Source organism: Perca fluviatilis, chromosome 8 (genome assembly GCF_010015445.1).
Source record: "Perca fluviatilis chromosome 8, GENO_Pfluv_1.0, whole genome shotgun sequence".
Taxonomy (NCBI): domain Eukaryota; kingdom Metazoa; phylum Chordata; class Actinopteri; order Perciformes; family Percidae; genus Perca; species Perca fluviatilis.
In genome coordinates, this window is record NC_053119.1 from 564,347 (window position 1) to 573,144 (window position 8,798).

Genomic DNA, 8,798 nt, shown 5'->3' on the forward strand with positions numbered 1-8,798 from the left:
AAATGGTGTGTAAAGTGTGGCGTGTGTGGGTGTGTGTAAAAATAAGAAATAGCGTTGTAAAAGTGTAATGTAAAAATAGCAGGTGTGTGGAGTGTAAATAAAATGGCGTTATTATTAAAGGTGTGTGTAAATAGGTGTAAGTGTATGCGTAAAAATGTGAGTGTGTAAAGGTGTATGTGAAATAAAATGGTGTGTGGGTGTGTGTGAAATATGTGGAGTGTGTGGAGTGTGTGAAATGGCGTTGTGGTGTGTGTAGAAGCAAAAATGGCATTAAGGTGTGTGGCCAAATAGGCTGGTGTGTAAGTGTGTATTAAGTAAAATGTGATGTGTAAAAATAATATGGACATGTCTTGATTAATGTCGTCTGGAATGGCTCATTTAGCGATTAATGTCAGATGTGGAATATGCATCTTGATGTGTCGTGGAATGGCTCATCTTGATGTGTCGTCTGGAGCTCATCATTTTGTGATGTATAAAGTCTGGAATGTCGTGTGATGTGTCGTCTGGAGCCATCGTGATGTCGTCTGGAATGCATCTTGATGTGTCGTCTGGAATAGTGGAGTGTCAAGATCTCTGATGTCATGGAATGCATTCTGTGATGATGTCGTCTGGAATATGATGTCTAGATCATTGTGATGTCGATCTGGAATGTCCGTCTGGAGTCATGATGTCTGGAATCCATCTGATCTCCGTCTCCTCATCTGGTCTCCTCCTCCTGATCATCTGATGTCCGTCTCCTCATCCTCTCATCATCGGCCATCATCATCATCATCTTCTCATCATCATCTCTCATCCTTCAGTATTGGGATGACGGAGGTCCTCAGTGACTCTGATGGACTCTTGTAGGGATGATCAACAGGTGGGAGTGAGTCTCAGTGATCAGCTGGTGGACAGGTGTCAGCAGGTGGACAGGTGTCCCCCCCAGGAGGACAGGTGTCCCCCCCAGGCACAGTGAGTCTCAGTGATCAGCTGGTGGACAGGTGTCCCCCCCCCCCCAGGTGGACACAGTGAGTCTCAGTTTACAGACAGAAGATCAGTGACACTCCCAGCAGACACAAACTCAGAGAAACACAGAGATCCTATTGGCTGTTCAGAGATCCTATTGGCTGTTCAGAGATCCTATTGGCTGTTCAGAGATCCTATTGGCTGTAGACCATTCAGCGGCTGTGCCCACACGCACACCTTCGTCCTCCGAGAGACCTGATTCTGGTCCACGTTGCTAATCTAGACCATATTCTGCTGATTCATGTCTGCTAGAAGTCTTTGAGCCTGTGTTAGGGTTAGGTGTCTAACAGCTGTGGTAACAGCTGACCCCAAAGCAGTCTCACACACACATATCCTACGTTTCCCCTCAAAATCTTTAACATTTCATTTCAAAATATAATACTTTTTTTCCTGAATATTTGTATTTGTTTTTCTTAAATTATTCCGAAGTATTCCAACTTTTTCGACCCCCAAAAAAGTTAGTTTCAAGGACTTTTTACTTCTCCATCCGTGGTGAGAAGACCGCTCTGAAAAGGTCTGATTCCTCGGTACCAGATCCCTCAGAGGTCCCTCAGAGGTCCCCCAGATACAGGTCCCTCAGAGGTCCCTCAGAGGTCCCCCAGATACAGGTCCCTCAGAGGTCCCTCAGAGGTCCCCCAGATACAGGTCCCTCAGAGGTCCCTCAGAGGTCCCCCAGATACAGGTCCCTCAGAGGTCCCTCAGAGGTCCCCCAGATACAGGTCCCCCAGATACAGGTCCCTCAGATACAGGTCCCCCAGATACAGGTCCCTCAGATACAGGTCCCCCAGATACAGGTCCCTCAGATACAGGTCCCCCAGATACAGGTCCCTCAGATAGAGGTCCCTTAGATTAAGATCCCTCAGATAGAGGTCCCTTAGATTAAGATCCCTCAGATTAAGGTCCCGTTGTGGGTCTGTGTCTCCGTACTGTAACCGGGCCCTGGTCATATTTAGGGTCTCGGGGCTGCGTATGAAACTCAGAATATGGTGGTGATGTCATAGCGCGAGGAGCGTGGGTGTGCGTGTGCGCGTGGTCGGAGAGACAGACAGATGAGACGAGGTAAGACAGGCGTCCTCCAGCGGGACATTTGGGACGCCATGGCCGTAAGTATCAGCTGCTGAGTGATGTTTGGATTCATTTACTCCCTTTGATTTTACTTTCACCCTGTGGTGTGTGTGTGTGTGTGGGGGGGGTGGGGGTGACCTTTGACCCTTCCAGCAGTGTGTGTGTGTGTGTGTGGGGGGGTGGGGGTGTTTTTAAGGATGCTGCCCCCCCTCCCCTCCCCCCCCAGCCAGGCTGCTGCAGCTGTTTGTCTCCGAGGAAACTCTTTTCTTTTGTTAAAGTGCTCGACCCCCCCCCCAAACAAACAGACAAACTGAATGTTTAGTATTTGGCTTCGTCCCTCGGAGAGACTCAGAGACACACGGAGACCCACGGAGACAGAGACGGGACTCTGCAGCGCTCATCACACGCCTTTCTCTGTCCAATCAACTCTACCACATATAGATATATATATATATAGATATATAGTGTATATATATCTATCTAATGATGACCCAGTATCAGAGAGGACTCCAGTCCTTCCACTGTTGTTTTTTACTGTACATGTTGGATTTAAATGTTATTAAATTATGTTCTGAAGAGAAGAGCCCCGTCTCCAGAGTCTGATTTCACCATGTCCTCGAGTCTGGATCAGGTCTCCAGAGTCTGATTTCACCATGTCCTCGAGTCTGGATCAGGTCTCCAGAATCTGATTTCACTGTGTCCTCGAGTCTGGATCAGGTCTCCAGAGTCTGATTTCACCATGTCCTCGAGTCTGGATCAGGTCTCCAGAGTCTGATTTCACTGTGTCCTCGAGTCTGGATCAGGTCTCCAGAGTCTGATTTCACTGTGTCCTCGAGTCTGGATCAGGTCTCTCAGGTCTGGATCAGTAAAGTAAAGTAACGTCTTAGGACAGGGGGCCAGACATGTCTGACGTGCTTTCTTCACCGAATAGTTGAATAAGACCTGTGACTGTTCTCTGTGTCTCCTGTAGCTTTCTCGCTAACAGTTTGGTCGCCATAAAGACCTAAAAAGTCATCAAAAAAGTTCCTTAGCCATCACAGAGTTCATCACAGAGTTTAGCAAATCAAAGATTATTTGATTATTATTATAGTCTCCCAGCCTGATATGATAACTCTCTGGTGCGATGGTGATTTCTGAGCCTCAGAGTCGGCAAATCTGCCAAATTCTGCTTTGAGTGTCGCACAGCTGCAGTGTGTAGAACAGTTTCCTGTGTCTTTGGTTTGGATCACATCTAGGAGGGCCAAAATCTACTGGGAACATACACGGATATGTGGGCCAGATCAAAATTTGCAAGGGGCTGATAGATAGATAGATAGATAGATAGATAGATAGATAGATAGATAGATAGATAGATAGATAGATATTTTTTATTGATCCCAAAAACATGGGAAATAATGGTGTTGCAGCAGCAAAAATATCAGACACACACACAGAGTAAACCTTAAATAATAGGAAACGACGCGTCTTAGGACGTCTTGTGTTGTCCTTCGGGACACCAGGGTTAATCCAGCACCTTAGTGCTCGTTTGTGCAGCAGTTTGAACGGTTTAAATGAGCTCTAGAAATAAACTTTGTTCAGCAGTTTGAACGGTTTAAATGAGCTCTAGAAATAAACTTTGTTCAGCAGTTTGAACGGTTTAAATGAGCTCTAGAAATAAACTTTGTTCAGCATGTTGAACGGGTTAAATGAGCTCTAGAAATAAACTTTGTTCAGCATGTTGAACGGGTTAAATGAGCTCTAGAAATAAACTTTGTTCAGCATGTTGAACGGTTTAAATGAGCTCTAGAAATAAACTTTGTTCAGCAGTTTGAACGGTTTAAATGAGCTCTAGAAATAAACTTTGTTCAGCATGTTGAACGGGTTAAATGAGCTCTAGAAATAAACTTTGTTCAGCATGTTGAACGGTTTAAATGAGCTCTAGAAATAAACTTTGTTCAGCATGTTGAACGGTTTAAATGAGCTCTAGAAATAAACTTTGTTCAGCATGTTGAACGGGTTAAATGAGCTCTAGAAATAAACTTTGTTCAGCATGTTGAACGGTTTAAATGAGCTCTAGAAATAAACTTTGTTCAGCAGTTTGAATGGTTTAAATGAGCTCTAGAAATAAACTTTGTTCAGCAGTTTGAATGGTTTAAATGAGCTCTAGAAATAAACTTTGTTCAGCATGTTGAACGGTTTAAATGAGCTCTAGAAATAAACTTTGTTCAGCATGTTGAACGGTTTAAATGAGCTCTAGAAATAAACTTTGTTCAGCATGTTGAACGGGTTAAATGAGCTCTAGAAATAAACTTTGTTCAGCATGTTGAACGGTTTAAATGAGCTCTAGAAATAAACTTTGTTCAGCATGTTGAACGGTTTAAATGAGCTCTAGAAATAAACTTTGTTCAGCATGTTGAACGGTTTAAATGAGCTCTAGAAATAAACTTTGTTCAGCATGTTGAACGGTTTAAATGAGCTCTAGAAATAAACTTTGTTCAGCATGTTGAACGGTTTAAATGAGCTCTAGAAATAAACTTTGTTCAGCAGTTTGAACGGGTTAAATGAGCTCTAGAAATAAACTTTGTTAAGCAGTTTGAACGGTTTAAATGAGCTCTAGAAATAAACTTTGTTCAGCAGTTTGAACGGGTTAAATGAGCTCTAGAAATAAACTTTGTTCAGCAGTTTGAACGGTTTAAATGAGCTCTAGAAATAAACTTTGTTCAGCATGTTGAACGGTTTAAATGGGCTCTAGAAATAAACTTCACTTACTTCACGAGAGACCTGGTTTAGAGAGCAACTCGGAAATACATAATCTGGGTCGACATGAGGGCTGAAGAAGTGTTGAGACGTCAGCGGGGAGAAGAATGGATTGGTCTCTAAAACACATTTCCTCGTTGCCTCTCCTCCTCGGTGGGAGGGGCTAGGACACGAGGAAAGGAGGCAAGTGGAGGCCTGGAGGAGGCGAGGTCAGGGCTGTAAGATGCAGCTATAGTAAACCAAACCCAGCCTTCTGTCCCCTGATTGGATAGTTTAGTCTCCTCTGATTGGCTTAAAAAAAAAAAAAAAAAGAACGGGGTCAAATTCCTGCTTGTTACTTCAGGGTCCTCACAGAAATAGGAAATCTGTGTGTCGGTCGCTCACACTTTGAGAAACCACTGATGAAAATATTTCTCCATCATCAGAAGCTTTATCTGATCCAGATCACAGCTGAACCTTTATCTGATCCAGATCACAGCTGAACCTTTATCTGATCCAGATCACAGCTGAACCTTTATCTGATCCAGATCACAGCTGAACCTTTATCTGATCCATATAACAGCTGAACCTTTATCTGATCCATATAACAGCTGAACCTTTATCTGATCCATATAACAGCTGAACCTTTATCTGATCCAGATCACAGCTGAACCTTTATCTGATCCATATAACAGCTGAACCTTTATCTGATCCATATAACAGCTGAACCTTTATCTGATCCATATAACAGCTGAACCTTTATCTGATCCATATAACAGCTGAACCTTTATCTGATCCATATAACAGCTGAACCTTTATCTGATCCATATAACAGCTGAACCTTTATCTGATCCAGATCACGGCTGAGACCGGGTGTGAAGAGACTAAAAAGACTTTTTATTTACATGAGAACCTGCTGGACACAACAAACAGCGTCCGTATTAAGTCAGGTCGAGTATTTCTGTGACGGTGACGCGTCCGTCGTCTCCGACCGTTTCCTGCAGCCGAGGACGACTCAGCTTCATCCACAGACGCTGCTTCAGATCCTGGACCTGGGCCACGTAGTCCTTAAACACACCACACAGTCCTTAAACACAACATTATATCATATATATATATATATATTATGTATTTAAACTGGGCCTCATAGTCATAGTCTTATGGGTGCATCAGGTCTACTCAGATAGTCTTATGGGTGCATCAGGTCTACTCAGATAGTCTTATGGGTGCATCAGGTCTACTCAGATAGTCTTATGGGTGCATCAGGTCTACTCAGATAGTCTTATGGGGTGTATCAGGTCTACTCAGATAGTCTTATGGGTGTATCAGGTCTACTCAGATAGTCTTATGGGTGCATCAGGTCTACTCAGATAGTCTTATGGGTGCATCAGGTCTACTCAGATAGTCTTATGGGTGTATCAGGTCTACTCAGATAGTCTTATGGGTGCATCAGGTCTACTCAGATAGTCTTATGGGTGCATCAGGTCTACTCAGATAGTCTTATGGGGTGTATCAGGTCTACTCAGATAGTCTTATGGGTGTATCAGGTCTACTCAGATAGTCTTATGGGTGCATCAGGTCTACTCAGATAGTCTTATGGGTGTATCAGGTCTACTCAGATAGTCTTATGGGTAATATGTAATGTGTGACGTCTTACTGCCTGTTGTGCGGTGGCGAGCGCGGCGAGCGCCGTTGGCGTTAGCACCGAGTGGTAGATCTCTCTGTAGCGCTCCACACTCAGACCGTGGATCAGAACCGGCTGGTCCTCCTCCTGGTCCTCCTCCTGATGCTGCTGCTGCTGCTCACATCCTGACATCACTTCCTGTTCAGAGGGAAACACCAGCGACAACAACACGTAACCAGGGGAACGTTCAGTCTCACTGTGTTGCTATGGTTACCGTGTTGAAAAATATGTTTTTTTTTTCTTTTTTAAATGAAAATGACCCAAAAAGTAGATGGATTCCATACAATGCTCTTCGCACGTACAATTCATGATCATGTTTTATTAAAGTTTTAGTATTTCAAAACTGTATTGTGACTGAACTCTGACACCTTCCTCTGATATTAGTCTAAATATTTCATCATTTCTGCTTTTTTAACTAAAACATTTGGTATAATTTCCTACAAATGAGGATTATTGTCCATGAATTCCAAAAATAAGTGTAAACCTAGTGGTAATAACTTGGTGTTTGGTGGTCTGAGTCAGGACCACGTATGGAAGTGGTCTAAATCTGATCTGGAAAAATCAGACCTGGGCTAGATTTGAGACTGAAGAAGTCTGACCTTGGCCCCCCATGGGCCTGCAGTCTGGACGCAGCCTAAATGTCAAAGTGTCAAAAAGGTGTTTGACCCGGGAGGACAACACAAGGGTGTTATATGATATATAATATATGTTACATGATATATGATATATGTTATATGATATATGTTATATGATATATGATATATAATATATGTTATATGATATATGATATATGTTATATGATATATGATATATAATATATGTTATATGATATATGTTATATGATATATGATATATAATATATGTTATATGATATATGTTACATGATATATGATATATAATATATGTTATATGATATATGTTACATGATATATGATATATAATATATGTTATATGATATATAATATATGTTATATGATATATGTTATATGATATATGTTACATGATATATGATATATAATATATGTTACATGATATATGATATATGTTATATGATATATGATATATAATATATGTTATATGATATATGTTATATGTTATATGATATATGTTATATGTTACATGATATATGATATATTATATATATGTTATATAATATATGTTATATGTTACATGATATATGATATATAATATATGTTATATGATATATAATATATGTTATATGTTACATGATATATGATATATAATATATGTTATATGATATATAATATATGTTATATGATATATAATATATGTTATATGTTACATGTTATATGATATATAATATATGTTATATGATATATGTTACATGATATATAATATATGATATATTATATATATGTTATATAATATATGTTATATGTTACATGATATATGATATATAATATATGTTATATGATATATAATATATGTTATATGTTACATGATATATGATATATAATATATGTTATATGATATATAATATATGTTATATGATATATAATATATGTTATATGTTACATGATATATGTTATGTGATATATAATATATGTTATATGATATATAATATATGTTATATGTTACATGATATATGATATATAATATATGTTATATGTTACATGATATATGTTATATGATATATGTTATATGTTACATGATATATGATATATAATATATGTTATATGATATATGTTACATGATATATAATATATGATATATTATATATATGTTATATAATATATGTTATATGTTACATGATATATGATATATAATATATTTATGTATAGTTACATGATATATAATATTGTATATTATATATATGTTATATAATATATGTTATATGTTACATGATATATGATATATAATATATGTTATATGATATATAATATATGTTATATGATATATAATATATGTTATATGTTACATGATATATGTTATGTGATATATAATATATGTTATATGGTATATAATATATGTTATATGTTACATGATATATGATATATAATATATGTTATATGTTACATGATATATGTTATATGATATATAATATATAGTAATATATGTTTCCTACCTTCTCCATGGTGTAGAGGCTTCTCAGAGGAAATGCAGCTGCTGGTTTTTGACTTTTAACAGATTTTATTTTAAATGAAAACATTCTACATCTTCAGTTCCATTCAGATAAAAATATTAAAACTCCACGACAACATGAGATGCTTTCATTCGAATATTCACTCAACATCATGTTTACTGAACTGGTAGTTTAACATATTATCTCATTTGTAAAATGCATATTTAAATTATTTTGTAGTCTTGC

The 8,798-nt window shown here is 38.4% G+C and overlaps 1 long non-coding RNA gene across 1 annotated transcript; it reads left to right on the forward strand.

Moving 5' to 3' along the window:
* The first annotated feature begins 858 nt into the window (after nt 1–858).
* Nucleotides 859–2,653, forward strand: LOC120564477. The gene is made up of 2 exons (XR_005640109.1): nt 859–1,550; nt 1,588–2,653. It is a non-coding gene; the product is annotated as an uncharacterized LOC120564477 (long non-coding RNA).
* Nucleotides 2,654–8,798: the final 6,145 nt, after the last annotated feature.